General features: G+C 37.1%; 1 protein-coding gene across 1 annotated transcript in view; it reads left to right on the top strand.

Annotated features, from left to right (window-relative positions):
• The window catches only part of Rgk2 (Rad, Gem/Kir family member 2), a 651,964-nt gene that overhangs the window by 589,952 nt on the left and 43,246 nt on the right, over positions 1-18,766 (top strand). The window lies entirely within an intron of this gene.

The following is an 18,766-nucleotide window of genomic DNA, read 5'->3' on the forward strand; positions in this document are numbered from 1 at the left end:
AGGTAGCAATACTATTCATTCCAGATGAATTGATAGTCAATGAAAATAAACTCCCTTTCTTTCCAAATGTTTGCTACTCTAGAAGAGGAAAACAAGTTGCTGTCTTGACAAAGAGGGAAACTTTTAAAATATACCATATCGCTTGCATTTTATGTTGAAAAGGCATTGATGTTAATTTTAACCACTATCAAACCCCACTACCAAAAATTACCATTTTTAATTTTCGTCTCTAAACCATATTCACGAAGAAATTAAATGTCGACTAAAAACAGGAAATTCGTGTTATTACTCAGTTCAAAATCTTCTATCGTCACTAATTCTGTCGAGGAATTTGAAGCTTAAAATATGTAAAACGATAATCATGTGTTGTCCTGTATAGTTGCGAAACATGGTCGTTTATTTTGAGGGAAGAACGTAGACTGAAAGTTTTTGAGAGCAAGATCCTGATATGAATATTGGGACCTAAGAGGAACGGGAATGGGGAATGGCGGAAACTTCATAATGAGGAATTGCATAATTTATACAGTTTGCCAAACATTGTTGGGGTTATCAAGTCAGGAGGCTCAGGTGGACAGATCATGTAGCCAGAATGGAAGAAAATAGGGGAACTTTCAAAGTTTTAGCTGGAAGTCCAATCGAAAAACGACCATTAGGAAGACCTAGCCGCAGATGGGAGAACAATATTAAGGGATCCCGCAGAAATAAGAATAGAGAGTAGAAACTGGATCCAGTTGGCTAAGGACAGACTCAATAAAGAGCTTTTGTGAATCTCCGGGTTCCATACGCCATAGAGTTTGTTAGTTAGTCTCTAAATAAAAGAAATATATTTGACTTTTGTTGATTAATTTTTAATTTCTACAAATTACCTAGGTAGAATTCATTTGTTACAACTGGAACGAGATTTGAATCAAACAAATCATGTTAAAATTCCACCTCTTTTTTGTTTTCTTTTGTAATGTAAGAACATCTGTTAATAAGAGAGCCCGACGAAGCATATGCTGTTTTGCTTAGTTATGCTGGTATCATCAGTCCCGAAGAGAGGGTGGGGGAGCTGAAGGTTTTCTCCCGGAGCCCTGGCTGCAGGGGCCCGGCGAATACAGAAAGCATTATAACCCTTGTGCTAAAAAGAAACTGCTACATATATATTCCGTGTTTTTAAAAGTATGTTTACCTCAATCATTTAATGTTTATTTATTTATTATGTTTGATTGTTAGGTGTTTATTAGTTCTTGATTCTTTTGCTGTGTGTGTGTACAAAATACAGAAAAATATTTTAAAACACTTCCTCTATCAAACGAAAATATTTTCTTCTGAGAAGAAAAAGGAAGTAGTAGCACAGTTTACAACAAAAATGCCACCTTCAAAACGCAAAGGATATCATTAATGAAATGGTCTATCTATAAGCAATTCAATCTGCCAACTTCGGTGCTACTCTGACACCATTACAATTGCTCAACACAATTCTTGACCAAAAACTAGTCAACATTTTTTCCGAATGTTCCTATTGCCCTTCGTAATTTTTGTTCTCTGCCAGTGTCTATGGCGGAGGCTGAAAGATCGTTTAGTGTACTCGCAAGAGTAAAGAATGTCCTTCGATCGTCGATGACTCAACAAAGATTATCCGACTTGGGAACTCTTATAGTAGAGTCTACTTTAGCCCGTCAGCTAAACTTTAGTGATATAGATACATTTGCTAGCAGGAAAGCAGCTAGCAAGTTGTTTTGTAAATTACGAAGTGTAACTCTGGTAGTGAAATTAGTATAAGCATTTATTGTAATTAATATAATGTAATTAGTAAATATATGAGATATAGTTTGCCAGTTTTTATACCGGGCCCGATAATAAGTCAACCCCGGTGCCCGAGTTGCCTCTCGATGGGCCTGGCTATCATCTTAGCGCTCTCTTACTTTTCCGTAGATTGTTTTTCCTCATGGATTGCATATTAATATGAAATTATTATATGCATATAGTAAATACCTATTCAATTACCAACCTTTCATTGCTTGCAATTCCAATATCATTTCACAACTCCAGCTACCAAGAAAATAAAAATTGTTTATTTGAATTTACTATTATACCTTTTACTCTAAAAGATGTATAACTTATCTCACTATCTCAGATTAATGCAATAAATTGTTCTAATTTATGTAGAGCTATTATGAAACTTATAATTAATTCTTCAGAGGTACATTTTGCCAGCCTCTCCCCCCCCCCCACCTTGGAATTTCGAAACAAAACCTATGCCAATCGTTTGTGCTACGCGGAATGTACTGCAAAAATTTTCGTTTGTACCACTTCCGGTAAAAAGTTATAGGAGTTTTGAAGTGGGGGCTGGGAAAATAACGGATCCCACCTTGGAATTTCGAAACAAAACTTACGCCAATCTTCTTTCCCAGACTGTATCGTAAAAATTTTCGTTTGTACCAATTCCGGTACAAAGTTATAAGAGTTTCAAAGTGGGGGGGGGGAAACGGCAGCTCGTCATCTTGGAATTTGAAAACAAAACCTATGCCAATTCTTTGTGCTACGTTTGTGCCGCAATCTACCGCAAAAATGTTCGTTTATACCACTTTCGGTACAAGGTTATAAGAGATTAAAAGTGAAAGGCTGTGGAAATGGCGGAACCCCCACTTTGGAATTTCGAAACAAAACCTATGTCAATCGTTTTTGCTACGTTTGTACCGGAAGGTCCGCAAAAATTTTCCTTTGTACCACTTCCGGTAAAAAGATATAAGACTATTAAAGTGGAGGGGATGTGGAAACGACAGCCCCCCACCTTGGAATTTTGAAATAAAACCTATGCTAATCTATTGTACTACGTTTGTACTGGAATGTACCGCAAAAACTTTCGTTGGTACCACTTCCGGTACGAAGATATAAGTTTTAAATTAGGGGGCTGTCGTTGCCACAGCGTCTGCACCTTGGAATTTTGAAACAAAACCTATGCCAATCGTTTGTACTATCTTTGTACCGCAATGTACCGCAAAAATTTTCGTTTGTACCAAAGATATAAGACTATTAATGTGGATGGGTTGTGGAAACGGCAGCCCCCTTGTAATTTCGAGATAAGACGTATGCCAATCGTTTGTACTACGTTTTTACCGGAATGTACCGCAAAAAGTTTCATTTGTGCCACTTCTGTTAAAAAGATATACAAGTTTTAACGTGAGAGGTTGTGGAAACGACACCCCTCTTGGAGTTTCCAAATAAAACTTATGCCAATCGTTTTTACCATGTTTGTACTGGAATGTACCGCAGAATAATTCGCTTGTACCACTTCCAATACAAAGATAAAAGAGTTTTAAATTAGGGGACTGCCGTCTCCACAGGCTCCCATCATTGAATTTCGAAATAAAACCTACCTCAATCATTTTTAATACGTTTCTACCAGAATGTACCGCGAAAATTTTCGTTTGTACCATAGAAAGATATAAAAGTTTTAAAATAGGGACTGCCGTCTCCACAGCCCCCACTTTAAAACTTCTATACTTTTTTAACTGAACTGGTACAAACGAAACTTTTTGTGCTACATTCCGGTACAGGCGTTACAAACGATTGGCATAGGTTTTGTTTTCAAAATTCCAAGGTGGGGGCTGCCATTTCCCCAGCCCCCACTTTAAAACTCTTATATCTTTGTACCGGAAGTGATACAAACGAAAATTGTTGCGGGACATTACGGTACAAACGTCGTACACAGATTGCATACGTTTTATTTAGAAATTCAATGGTGGGGGCTGTGGAAACGGCAGCCCCCTACTTTGAAACTCTTATATCTTTGTACCGGAAGTGGTACAAACTTAAATTTCTGCGGTACATTCCGGCACAAACGTAGCACAAACGATTAGCATAGGTTTTGTTTCCAAATTCCAAGGTGGGGGGCTGGTGAAATATACCTATTCTTCAGAATATTTACATACATTCTATACATCTGCGTGCGGGAGTTGATGATAGAGAGGAACACCAAACTTCACGTTCATCAGACCTCGTGCGTGAGTGTCGGGGCAGAAAAGTTGTTTTGATTTCCTGTCAGCTTATCTGGAATGATCCATAGTTCATCCAAGTCTTAGATTTCAAACACAGTATTAGTGTTACGTGCATCACAGTATAAACCATGTAAATTGATATAGTGATTGAATTGTAAATATAATACAATGAACGAATAGTTATAAACATTTAAAGATACACAAACCATTACACAATATAAATACGGTTTAATCCAGGGATGCAATTAACCACTCGCCCGAGTCAAGTTGTTTATCAATGCGGGCGAGTATTTAATATCAAACCGAAGGTAAGTAAGTGATTCCTATTGTGGGATGTGGGCTAGTAGATTTTTCCTTGGGCGAGTAAAATTTTGTTTCTTATTTGCATTCATGGTTTAATCATAGATCTTGTAATTTAATACGTTATAATCGTACTTAATTCCCTCTTTAATTTAATATCATCTGAATACGTTGTACTTTTTGAAATTAAAACTTATTCTTGTACACTCATGTCCAAAATTATTGTCGCATATCTATAACTGTCTTCTTGTAAGAATATAATTTGATAATGATTTTGCAGAGTATTATTAATACTGATACGTTGTGTATAATCGGGAAATGTATATTTGTGGTAAATTTCATAGGAAATGAATTATAAATACGAAAATTAGAATGAGTAAAACAAAATGTTGCTGAGTGGACAAGAAAGTTTTATTTTCGTTTTATTGTTCGAATTTACCGCTCTTTTGACATGAAATTTGCCACATACATATATTTGCCGATTGTATAGATACTAACATTGTAAGAAATACTGGGCGAATTCGTTATCAAATTATATTCCTACAACAATATATATATATATATATATATATATATATATATATATATATATATATATATATATATATATATATAGATTGATAGATAGATATGCGACAATAATTTTGGACATGAGTGTACACAGAAAAGAAATAATGAAGGTCCCAAGTTAAACCTTAGTAATGTCATTATATCGTTTAACTATCAAACTCATTGAACTATGTATGTAATATTCAGTTTCTTTTATTATAGAAATTATTTCTGCGTTAAGGAGTAAAACAGTCTAATTATTAGAAAATGGCTGTATTATTTCAACATAGTAGTGGTTTCTTGTTGCCGGAGTTGTGTTAAATTTTGACATGTCCCTGATACTGCTTCAACTCTGTCGATTTTAGAGTAAATTGATAAAATGGTACCGGTTAAATTAACTGGTTCAAATGGTTATTTGAGTATGAAGGATTTTAGTATAATGCCATTAGTGTTTTTGTGTACAATTAGCCAGCAATCACATTTGCAAAAAACATGTTTTTCCTTATTAAACGGAAATTACTATCATTAGGGAAAACAAAGTAAGTGGCATAAAAAAATTTATGTACGGTTACCAGGAAAGAAGTATACTATAGTCGACGAGGAACAGGAACATCTTAGACCAGTATTAATCACAAACGCCCTCTCTGACATCATCCTTACCTGCTCTGAATCTCTGGAGAAGGTTGAAAACAATGCACGAGCAAACTAAAACGAGTGATGCAGCCAAGTAACATTTTCACCAACAAATTATGTCGAAATGGATTAGAGATCTCTGCGTATTTCCTATTTCGTTTCCATCCTTATGTTTGGAAAACACCACTCTATTCTGAAAATGTTTAATGTATTTCTTTTTCGGTATTGTTACAATATAATTTTAGTATGTGGCATAACCTGGTAAGAGATCAAAACAAGTTTTCTCCTATTTTTGTGTTTCTTTTTCCACCATCAACATCTGCACACGGAGGTACAAAATGTATCTAAATATGCCTAACTAAAATCTAACTCATTCATTCTGTGGCCTATGGAACTCGGAGATTCAATTCCGCGTTCACAAAAGATCTCCATTAACTTCTACTCTTAGCCAACTGGATCCAGTTTTTACTTTGTATTTCTATTTCTGGGAGATCCATCTTAAGTTTGTCCTCCCATGTGCGCCTAGGTCTTTCTAATAGTCGTTTTCCAATCGAACTTCAAGTTAAAAAATTGAAAGCGTTCCTACTTTCTTCCATTCTGGCTGCATGACCTGCACATCTGAGCCTAACAATGTTTGGTAAACAATATACATTATGCAGTTCCTCGTTATGAAGTTTCCGCCATTCCCTATTTCCGTTCCTGTTGGATCCGAATATTCATCTTAGGATCTTGTTCTCAAACATTTTCAGTCTACGTTCTTCCGTCAGAGTAAGCTATTATGTTTCACAACCATACAGCACAACACGCAAGGTTATGGTTTTATATATTTTAAGTTTCATATTCCTCGACAAAATTCGCAACGACAAGATTTTGAAAAGAATAATAACAAGAGTCCCCTGCTTTTAGTCGACATTTAATTTCTTCGTGAATATGGTTTTGGTCTGTTAATACTGATCCTATCTAAATATGTCTAAAATACAATTATAACTTTCACAAAAGCACTTTCAAAACACCTTATTGCATTAATCTGTATTAGTGAGATAAGTAGCCGCTCTTAGTAAAATTGTAAATTAATGGAAAAAGAAATGTCATTATTTTGGTAGTCCTGGATTGTTAGATAAAATGTTCTGGGAAGTGACAGAGTTGGGAAGTGGCAAACTCTATCTGTAATCATTTTTCCTCTTATTATGCAATATAAACATAAATTCGATCTCTATGCGTAGTATCAAATTGCCAACATGATAACGGCTGTACTTCAAATGACAAAAAAGAAGACGGAAATCTAATCTTTAATACCGTGCATAAATAATAATCAAACACTTCTTTTAAAGATGAAAAATTACTATACTGTAGTTATTGTTGGTTGCATTGACGATAGTGGTAATGAACAGATAAAGGTTTAGATTTGACTCAATTCTGTATCTTCTGAAAAATACTTCTCTGATATGATAAGCTAGTACTTGTTCTGTGTTGCAGTGGCAAAGAGGGGAGAGCAGGGGAATTCGTTTTGATTGCCTATCAGCTTATGTAGAATGAATAAATATCGTATTTGTGCTATCTCTTCCTTTCAAACACTGACAACTATAATGTTAATATAGAGAGAGTTGCACATTATATGTAATGGTCAAGAACAAATTTGCACATGGTCCAGATATATTGCCTATTTCTAACAAAAAAGAAAAAAAAACAGAAGCAAGAGACATCACTACAAGCATTATCGTTTTCTTTCCAAATAATAGCTTTATCTATTAAGAACGGGTGGTTCTATAAACCAGTCTGCTAATGACTCCTGCCTAATCAGTGATTTAAGGATAAAAAGAAAACTATAAATTCCCTTTCTCTGTCTGATATTTGGTCTAGGAATTAATTCGTGCGGTTGGTACGCACACATTGAAGCTGTAGTACAAACACAAAATACATAAATACCTTAAGAAAAATATTGTCCATCGCTAGCCACCACTTTCGCCCATCTGTCAGGCAATGTACGGATTCCGTGGCGAAAGAAGTCCTCATCCTTGGAAGCGATCCAGTCAGAGACCCATGTTTCGATATCTTCTGAAGAAGTAAACCGCTGTCCAATCAAATCGTTGTTCATGCAATCGAACAAGTAGTAGTCCGAAGGAGCAACGTCTGGTGAATACGGCGGGTGGGGTAAAACTTCCCATCCGACATTTTCTAAATAGGTTTTGACCGGTTTTGCGACATGTGGGCGAGCGTTATCATGTTGAACAATAAGTTTATCATGTCTGTTCTCCCATTCTGGTCGTGTTCTGGCCAGAGCTTGCTTCAAACGCATTAATTGTCGTCGATAACGTTCTCCATTCATAGTTTCACCCGGTTGCAGCAGCTCATAGTACACCACACCTTTCATATCCCACCATATGCACAGCATAACCTTTGCACAGTGAATATCTCGTTTTGGTTGTGATGGACCTGGTTCACCTGGTTTCACCCAGGCCTTTTTTCGTTTAGGGTTCTCGTAATGGATCCACTTCTCATCACCCGTAATAATTCGATGCAGAAACCCCTTTCTGCTCTGTCGTTGAAGCAGCAATTCGCAAATGTTTTTTCGTCTTTCAACGTCTCTGTCTTTCAATTCATGTGGAACCCAATGTGACATCTTTTGAATCATTCCCATGGCTTTCAAGCGTTTGGAGACTGTTGTTTGATCAACGCCTAATGCTGCTGCAAGTTGTTCCTGCGTTTGACACGAATCCTGCTCGAGCAATGCTGTCAATTCTTCGTCTTGAAATTTTTTTGGCTGTCCAGCTCGCTCTTGGTCTGCCAAGCCGAAATCACCACCTCTAAACAGTGCAAACCACTTCTGACACGTTCGCTCAGCTAGAGCATGGTCACCATACACTTCCACCAAAATACGATGACTTTCAGTCGCACTTTTCTGCATGTTAAAGTAATGCAGCAGGACACCCCGCAAAAACACTTTATCAGGCACAAATTGCGCCATGTTCACTTAACTACAAACTGGTGTTGTTGACGCTTTAATCCACTGCCCTATACTACGAACGATACGCGATGACAGGGGTTTGCAACACATGCGTGGATACACGGAACTGTGGGACGCTCCGTTCGTTGCGCCATCTCTTGTCCATCCGCACGAATTAATTCCTAGACCAAATACAATTACATTGGAAATAGCAACCTGTTGCAGCCACAGTAATCCTACTCAAGAAGTGCTCCCAGCTGCGCTCTTCATGGTCCAAACCCTTCTCCCAGGTGACTCGAGTTGGCGGTGGAGAAGCCTGTTGTATACTTTAATGCTGCGATTTGGCAACCACACTTTCTCCATGAAGGATAATATCAAGAAGTGAGCAGCAAAGTAATCAGAAACGCGGTATCGACTTTTCTTGGCTTAGTCTCGTTTTGAATAGTCTCTATAGCTTGAAATGCACCTAGTGGCGGATTTAGGCCAGGGCCGGGGGACCTAGGCCCCCCAGTATTTTCAGTGACAAAATAATTTAAGCTATTATTTATATATTTTTGAAAGTATATATACCTATCATAGTCTGGGTACTGGCTGGGACCCCCAGTTTTTACCTTCTACATCCACCACTGAATACACCGAGAATAAGTGTAAGAGTATCGAAAACCTTTACTAATGGCAGCACATTTACTAATGTAAATTTTAACAGAAAGTTCATAAGCTCACAAAACCATTTACGTGAAAGACAATAGAAAATGCATGTTGATTGTTACTTGGTATACATGTCAAATATACCATGTAAAATTTTGCTCACAGCTAAAACTAATATCAATACGTATAGATTCTCCCTGTCATTGACTTCGACATTTTCATATTTGTGCAGCGTAGTGTGCACACTAAAAATTACAGTATATCTGATACACAGGATTTTGAGGCGGCTGTGATACTTTTGCAAGTCATTGTTCATAACGAATGAAAGGATTGGCTGATCGCTGGCGAATAATTAAATTATCAATATTATTACCGAAATTTCTTTTGTTCTCCATTCGGCTTGGGGTGTTACTAACACCACAAAGTATATATATATATTAAAATTTCAACGTGGTGTTGTTCCTATTTCCGCATTCCTTCGTTGAATCATTTAGGTCTTTAACACCGTCGTGGTGTTATTTTCACACCGTTCAACACCGGGCTCTGTATTAAACCGGTAATATACCGCTCATATATTAACAACAACACAAGATCCTTTGTGCTGAAACAACACGATAAAGTGGTAAGTCATGCTGGGACTACTGGTCTGTTTTAAAATTGAGTTCCTCCATTTGTAAATCTATAGAAAAGTGTCATCAAAAAATTTTTTACGAGCATAGTCCATTGATCTAAAGAATTAACTGGTAGTCAGAGATGTACGCAGCAATTTATTTCGAGGGCGGGGATCCAAAGCTTTTCGGGGGTCCAAATTGAATATGAGAATAAACTCCATTGAAATTTGTAAAATTACCCCTAAAATTAGACTAAATTGATTTTTAAAAAGTCGGAATTTTGGTGGGGGTCGGGACTCTCAGGACCACCTTCTGCATACATCACTGCTGGTAGTCGTAAAACGAACTCGTCCCAAGTTCGATTGAGATTCAAAATATGAAGATTATGTATTGTCATCATCCATTTTATTATCATAATTTATTATCCATCCTTTCCTTAGTCTAAGAAGCAGAACGAAGGGATGTAAAACGCAAAAATTATTAAATTAGTTAATTAATGTTGATGGAAACTAGCATAATCTAGTTTTCTCAAAGGCAATATACGTAGTATGGTAAGCTTCTTCTGTGCAACACATTTTTGTGTAGTTTAATGTATGTACTTACTAGTTGCACCGCATTCAACTCTCTGACAATGTTTGGAGTCTACGTAAGAAGTAAATCCGATCCTTCATAACCTCACTGCTGCTAGATGATGCAAAAGGAAACCAATCAATCAAGTAATTGATGAGAACTAGTTCATGTTCAACCAAATAGACCTTCCCTAATATCTGCAGTGACTAATAAACTTATTCATTTCTTTGTTGATGAGTTTTCAAGTCTTGTCGACGAGAAGAGACACTTCTCGTCTCGTCTCAAAATAAGACGACGAGAAGTACATTATAAAATTCGAGACGAGACTAAAACATGACGATTCTCGTCTCGTTTTCAAGAAGAGACACTAGTTCACCCGTAGATGAGGTACACATGTAACGAAAAGTATTTATCAACGTTTAAAGGTACGCTACGCAAGTCATTACATAATAAGTGTACTCCTACAATAAATATGTTTCAAATGTTCCTATATATAACACTTTTCGTGGACCTCTCGTGACGCCGAAGGATTCTGGTAACTTCAATATGAAATTAAGCAAAAATATCAGGTCATAAATTCGGTATATTAATTAACAAAACGAGAACATTTTCGAGACAAGACGAGGAAACCTTTCTGAAAATGGAGACGAGACGTCTACAAAATTGACGAGAACAAGACGAGAAACCTTTATTTCTCGTCTCGTTTCGTCTTTTAAGCATCAGTAATCTTCGAGTATACACTTATCCAAGATTCTCTTCTGCAGGTGCTAATGCTTGGATGAAATAAAAGTATGTTTAAAACTATCGATCTATGTGTACGTAATTTGTGACCTAGCTGACCTTAAATCCTTTTTCATCACCAAGCGTAAGTTCGCCACAAATCTCCTAAAGCTGCTTCCTCATTTATTCTTTGAAGCCATCTCACTTCTGTCTCTTCTGCTTTTCAGAAACCCAAAACCTCCATCCAATCCCTGTTCTCGAACTGTGTGGAAGGGAAGGAGAGGGGAAAATCTGCCGCTTGTCTTCTATCTCCGATCTCGTTCGATTCACAACACTTCCACGCTTACTTGGTAGCACATTTAGGTTATATATCGTTCCTTCCTCTTCTTCTAAAAGTACGTATATATAAATAGATTGCTCTGACAGGAGTTCTGGGTCGTCTCAAGGGTGTAAGGCTGTCAATCCCTCAATATAAATAACTGAAAATTGATGGAAGCCTTTGAGAAATACTCAGAAGATACATGGTATACGGATGAGTTGTCTTCCAGATAAAAATGTGGATTCGAAACGAGCCCTTTCGCTTTGTTCAAGATATGGCGTGGTTCGATATAATTCCGCTAATGGATAAGATCGTGATGAATTTTCCAAGCAACCTACTTCTTTCTTCTTTTCGGGAGCAATGGTGGTATCAACTGTTATCTACCATTCGTTATCAAAGTTAATCATGGGCGCTTGCTTAACAGTTTTTTATCGGGAAAGAGTAAATTAACATTTAAAAAAGTTGGGTGTCACGTCAGTAATGCCAGAACTAGGGTATAGGTTGTATGATTGACTGTTTTCACTGAGTTTTAGTAAAATGAGGTATTTCATACCCCTCTTTCTTTTTCTTTCAAATAGTTGCTTATGGACAATGAACGATTGCCAGAGATTAATGAGGTGACAAACTTACGTTCCTTCCTAACTTCTTTTCGATAATGTCTGGTCACGTTTATTGAATAGTAATGAACATAGAATTGAACTACCTATTTGAAATAATTATCATTTTTAATTACCGTATCATTATCTTAGTTTGAAATGTTCAGAAACCTTTGAAGTCCTTAGCAATTTTGATTTCTTTCACCATTATTAGTCTATTATTATTATTATTATTATTATTATTATTATTATTATTATTATTATTATTATTATTATTATTATTATTATACTATAAGACAATCCTAGTTTGCTTAAAGAAAAGAATGCGTATAGAGTTGCCTAAAAGCAGGGCTAGACATGGGAGTTGCGGAGCATAATTGGGAACAATTTTGTTCGGCCCCTAGGTTCACTATGAATTTGCACCGGAACTTGAAATTTTTGCAATACATAGGTTTTAGGTTTTCTGACCTAAGGGACCGTTGAGGAACGATTCCATTTTGGAAATTCAATGCAGAAGAAAACAACTGGGGCTGCAATTATTAAAATATAATGTCCATATCACGGAATATCTTAAGGAGTCGTAAAATTTGGTATTTAGAATTTTAATTTAAAATAACTTCTTAACACGTATTCCAGCGATTTTGGAAACTTGACCTAGAAGGAAAGAAAAAGGGATAAGATGGTTCGATAAAATTGAACATGTGGAATACTCGAATCTTGTGCAAGATTTTAAGTTGAGAGAAATCCCATATGAAATGCACAGAATAACGACTCAAAATATGCCAACATACAATAACATGTGGAGCATACACTGTGCTAATTTTAATACAAAGTTGCATATTTGTAAGCCTACAGGGAATAAAGATCTGCAAATTTCTTGGTTAGTAAGATTAATGTGTTGATGTGGAAGGCGAAATCGATTGCACCTTAATTTAAAACTATGAATATCATGGGTACTGGGCTAATGCGAATTAAATGTCTAACCAGGTGCGTCATTTCGAAAGGCCAAATAAATAAATAAATAAATAAATAAAAAGTAAACAAAACTATAATAGCTGCTTAACCAAAATAATCGCCATCTGCAACCACACACAATAACACATCTGCAACCGTTATTACTCAGCTAATAATTGGATTCTGTGGTGGAATAAATTTTGGAGTCTGTGATTCATAGAAGTCTCAACGTACGTTGCACCGTTTGATCGTAAGGAAAAGTCTATCCTCCCAAGAAGAAATCGAGATACTGGCAGAATTGGTAATCAGTGGGAGATATGTCAGGCAAATGCGGTGAATGAGGAAGAGTGAATAACTAGGAGTTTCGTACTAACCCGGAATGATTCCAAAGTTGAACCGTGAATCTGTGGACAACGTGTATATATATATATATATATATATATATATATATATATATATATATATATCTTAAAAGGTTTTGTCGAGCAAGATTCAAATCAAGTTTCGATTCCTTGCTCGGAAGTGACTCCGCCCCTTCAGGGCTGGAAATATATAGAACAACTGGACTTATATGTCCTTTCTATATTTTCTTCGATTTCACCTATATACGTTGTCAGATCAGTACGTTTATTACATATTCGTCAACTGCTCATCTTGACGAGTTATTTGATAGGTCACACGGTACAAGAACGTTAAATAAAATTTTGACTTACTAATTAGATGAAATTTACTCGTGGTGATAATTCGAGTGCACTTACTCGATCAGAAAAGCTATAGACTCGATTGGTCACTTTAAAATTTAAGCCCTCTCGCCACGACAAGGCTCGGGCAATGAGAGGGATGAAGGCTCCGGCTGAGTGTTCTTTGCAGGAGCTTGGCTTTTGTTTTTTGGCTGTGTGAGAGAAATGTAACTCACACGTCACGGTCCTGACAAGATGGTGCTGCCAGGACTTGGCTTTTGTTTTTAAGGTATGAGGGTCACGTAATTCATACTGCCTCACAATCACTCTACGGCGTGATAGTGAGGTTCCAGTGTCTCGTGAAAGGGTTGTACCATGTTGTTGTTCATGAAGAAGTTATAGAAACACAGTAGTTGAGAATACTAACTACAATGAATGAAGCACTTCTCCATGCAATATTGATCGTCCGGGATCAAACATTTAGAAAGAGATGGATGGGTTCTTTTAGTGGAAACTGAAAGACAGGTCTCTCACTGACTGGCAATAAATTGAAACAAACCCTTCAGGATTTATATATAGGGATCGCTCGACAAACCCTTTCAGAATATATGTTGTTCCCCGATTCAATGTTAAACTTTAGAATCATCCCGGTAGAGTCAGAGCCTGCACCGTCCTTTGCGCGATGCCTTGGCGAGTATTGTTGTGCAATATGAAGACATTCTGTTTATAGACTATTGCTGAATACTTTTGGAATAATTTTGTGCACTATTTCAATCTGCATTTATGGCTCCAACTCAGCTGAGAAAGACACGACGCACAGTGGAGTATTTGCCCTCAAAACGCGGATAAAGGTACAAAACACGAAGTGTCCCAAACAACATATCAACATGCGGGTTTGGTCAGCTAAAGGAGCATGACGTCATGTAGTGGCAACAGCAGTCACGTTGTGCCCGAACCTGATGCGCAGTAAAAGCTGGAAGTTACCTGTTCCGTGTGTTGCCGCTATTGGACGCGCCGCGGACAGTCAACACAGGAACTTGAAATCAGATGGTGTGCGTGTTTGAAGTAGAGCTGGAAAACAAGTGTGGTGGCTGTGAAAGTGGAAGATATATACTTGAATATAAACAATGTAATGCCAATGTTGACTACAATCAAGCTGATTGATAAGTACCGTCAGGCAAGAATAAAATGTACAAAGAAGGTGGCAAATCTAAAAAATACAGGTGTTGTTTTTGATGTTCTGGGCCTTGTCGGATGGAAGTGTGTGTGTAAGCAGTATCTGTAGATGTTCCTGAGATTGTTTCCAAAGAAATATTTTCCGCATGCTTCCTCTTGCTCGTATGACATAGGTTTGAAGTTCGTGCACATGTACAGCTGTACACCTCAGAAGCCGTTGCACTTCTAGTGGACGCTGATAACACGCAGAAACAATACAAATTGTTTCATGCGGCTAATAAGACTAATTTACCCGTGTTATTCACGTGTACAAGAAGCCAAAAAGTCATGTTACCCTTGTGAAGATGTTATTAACGTCACAGAATCATGTGCCGAAATCAAGCTATTAAATGTTCTGGATCACTGCTTCAAGATTGTGTCAATACTTGGAGGACGTATTGAGTGGTCTCATAGATGAAGAAGGCCTGAAGTTAGAGCTCGTCTCCAAATGGGGCTGTGATGGATCACAACAGTGTCAACTTAAACAGAAGTTTCAAAACCACGCAGATTTGGACGCAAATATTTTCCAAAGCTCATTTGTTCCTGTCAAATTGTTATGCACGAATGGAGACCAAACAAAAACCATATGGGAAAATCCAGTGCCATCGTCAGCCAGGTTCTGTAAGCCAATACCTGTACGTTTTGTGCATGAGAAAAAATACATCATAAATGCAGAAATTGAGTACGTTGAACATCAGGTGACCCAGTTAAACAAGACTACAATATCTACAGAGACAGGTGGTGTACAAATCAAATATACTTTGGTGCCGACTATGGTTGATACAAAGGTGTAAAGTGTTGCAACGAACACACTGTCTACTATGCGGTGTTACATATGTGGACAAAAAGCAAAAGACTTCAAGAAATTGCAGACGTCACCAGCAGTGGATCCTGGGTTTCTAAAGTTTGGCCTGTCAATCCTACAGGTAAGGATCAGAGTTTTCGAGTCACTGTTGGATTTGTTTTACAAGATACTAGTCAAAAAGTGGCACATGAGGAATGAAAAAGACAAGGTAATTGTGGAAGAAACAAAGAAACACATCCAACAATATTTCAAAGCCGACATGGGTCTTCTCGTTGATATCCCGAAAGCAGTACTCGGGAACACCAATGACGGGAACACATCCAGACGATTTTTCGATGATTCCGAGACTGCATTTCAAATCACAGGTGTGGACCTCACTCTGGTGAAATGGTACAAGGTGATGTTGGAGACACTTTCGAGTGGACACAAAATTGACGCAGACAAATTCGCGGCGTACGCAGAAGAAATTGCACCCCTTTACGTCCAGCTGTATGGGTGGTGCTCAATGTCGCCTACAGTCTACAAGATATTGATGCACAAGGCCAAAGTTATCCGGTACGCTCCCTTAGCAATCGGGCAATTGTCGGAGGAGGCAGCAGAAGCCAGAAACAAACATTTTCGCCAACATCGCTAAGATCTTTCACGGAAATTCTCCCGTGATCAATGTCTGCGAGACGTGCTGAAGAGGCTACTCCTCGCTTATGACCTCTTCTTAAGCTGCTCTAGACCCAAGATGACGAAGAAGAAGAAGCATTCCTTGAGCGAAACTTTGCAACTACTACACCCAGAGACACCGACCACTGCTGTGTTTGCAGGAGACGAAGGAGACAGTAACGAGAACGACCAATCGGAAATGGACAATATATAGCTAGTGATGTCCACCAAGGTAGGATCTTTCTCATTTTCTACCGTAAACTTGTATACTTTGGTCCAATTTTTTAATTTTCAAATTTTCCGTTCTAATATCTCCTAAGATTAGGGAGGTAACTTAATGGCATTTCTCCTTGCTAAAATGCAACTCTCTGACTTTCTTTTGAACGTAGTAAACACACAGTGTGACCAAGAATGATGCTTATAGTTCCATTCCTTTGATGCCATGCAATATTTTTCATGATTGGGGTAACTTTAGTCCATTTGTCAAAATGACTAATTAATACACGAAAGTATTATTGTTGCACTGTATTTAAGAAGGAGAAGAGAAGAACAGGTACTATAAACACATTGGTGAAATTATCAATAGTTTTACTTAATTTCAATCGAACGAGAAATATCGTCTGATGAAAATAATTATATTCTATTTGGGTGAATACGAAATATCTATAAAAGAACGCTATAAATTTCTGAATACTTAACTTAAAGTACCGATATTACAAACATAAGGGTGAAATCACTTTGTTCAATTTAGAGGCAAACAAAAATATCGTTCAATGAAAATCTCTCTAAGTGGATGAATACTTAACATCCGAAAATAAGAGCATCATATTCTTCATTGCGGTAGAGTACTTTACCGGTACCATACTGCTCAGTTTTAGGAAGAAAATTCTTGCAATTCAGACGCTATATAATATCATCTTTTGGAGGCTAGTTGGAGGTTATTCTTTCTTATTACATCGCGCCATTTGTACACCATTTCATCTTTCATATTGGGCCATTACCAACACAGAAAATATGGGCCTGTTGCCCCACAAATTGAGCCAATGTTATCCCATGGAATTAAACGCTTAATATTTTGTGCGTAATTGAACAAACATTTAAGGCGTTAGCTTATTAATATTTGCTAATGAACATATTTTTATATTCTACTTACTTGTGTATTCAGGATATACCACTTTAATGCAATGAACATAAGTTGTGGAACTTGAAATATGAGAAATGTTTACTTGCTAACAATTGCTAGCATTTTGCTTCCCACATTCTGCAAACACATCACTAGCGCCAATATTCATGTGTTCTCAATGTTATAATACTTCGATCCACAACTTTTCTTACTGATAGAAACCATAATAACCATGTAGAAAAAGATCAAATCTTTCTCTTCCTTTGGGTCAAAGTTACTTTTAAAGGACCAAAGTGTACCCAGTTTACGGTATCTATTTTTTGCAGTATTTGCGAAATATATCTCACCATGCAAACAATTATCATTGTGTTGTATTGGTTCAGCAGTTCATCAAATATTACAGGTAATGTTGTCCGCATTTTCAAGCAGTTTACTCCACTGTACGACGGTTAACTCCGACCATAGATCACCATATCAGCAACAACACATTTTGCTCGTTTTGGGAACTGTTCTGGATGTTCATCATGTTCCAACCATTCCCTGATCGTTTTCGATTGCCATAAATTTTTATTTTAAAAAAACTGAAGTGATAAGTTGTTGCAGGAAACTTTTTCAGTTATTCCTTACACTCAGAGAACTACTCATCTCCTGACAGCAATTCTTATCGACTAGTATCAAACTCACGTAACACTCATGATTCCAACGTTTTCACTATATTGGACGGAGCTTCCAAATGGAAGTAGTATGCTGTATGTCTAATTCATCTGAAATTGCACGAACACATTTCATTTAGGAGTTCATCTGAACATAATATTGGGCATTTCCCACGAAACTCATTGTGCAATGCTGTCACCGGAATAAAATTGGACAAACCAACGGCGAATGGGTGCGTCCATTCGCCGTTACTGGCCGACGAAATTTTCTTGTGTTCAGAGTCGTAAAGGGGTGGCAGTTTATAATGTTCCAGTATGGCAAAAATATTAATACGGCCCTGTGCATAATTATGAAATGGTCCAAATACAAAATGATTATATTGTTTCTTGTTGTTGAGTTATTTATAAGAACAAAACAAGAAAAAGTTAGGTGAAGTATAGCGAAAACTCTTTAAAATGCGACGTGATATTTTAAAAATATATATTGCAATTATGAACTGAACTCATCGTAATAATCTTTCCTTCTGTAGTTTGAATAATCTACAGAAAGCTATGAATTACCTTCATCTGTAAACGTCTCGTAATAAAATTGGAAAGAGAAGGTTTCTTATATTATGATTTCTCAAAGTCATTGAACTTTTCAAAAAGTTTTAATGAGATCATAAGAAAACCCTTTCCGCTTCTTCTCCTTGTTATTATTCATACTTTTTCGTTCTTTGTTAGTTTTAGAAAACAAATAGAGAAACATATAAAAGGAAATAATTTTTTGTCGTATTTTGAGTTTTACACACGTCACGTTTGTGACAGTA

The sequence above is a fragment of the Thermobia domestica genome, chromosome 2 (assembly GCF_964235325.1).
Source record: "Thermobia domestica chromosome 2, izTheDome1.hap1.1, whole genome shotgun sequence".
In the NCBI taxonomy this organism is placed as follows: domain Eukaryota; kingdom Metazoa; phylum Arthropoda; class Insecta; order Zygentoma; family Lepismatidae; genus Thermobia; species Thermobia domestica.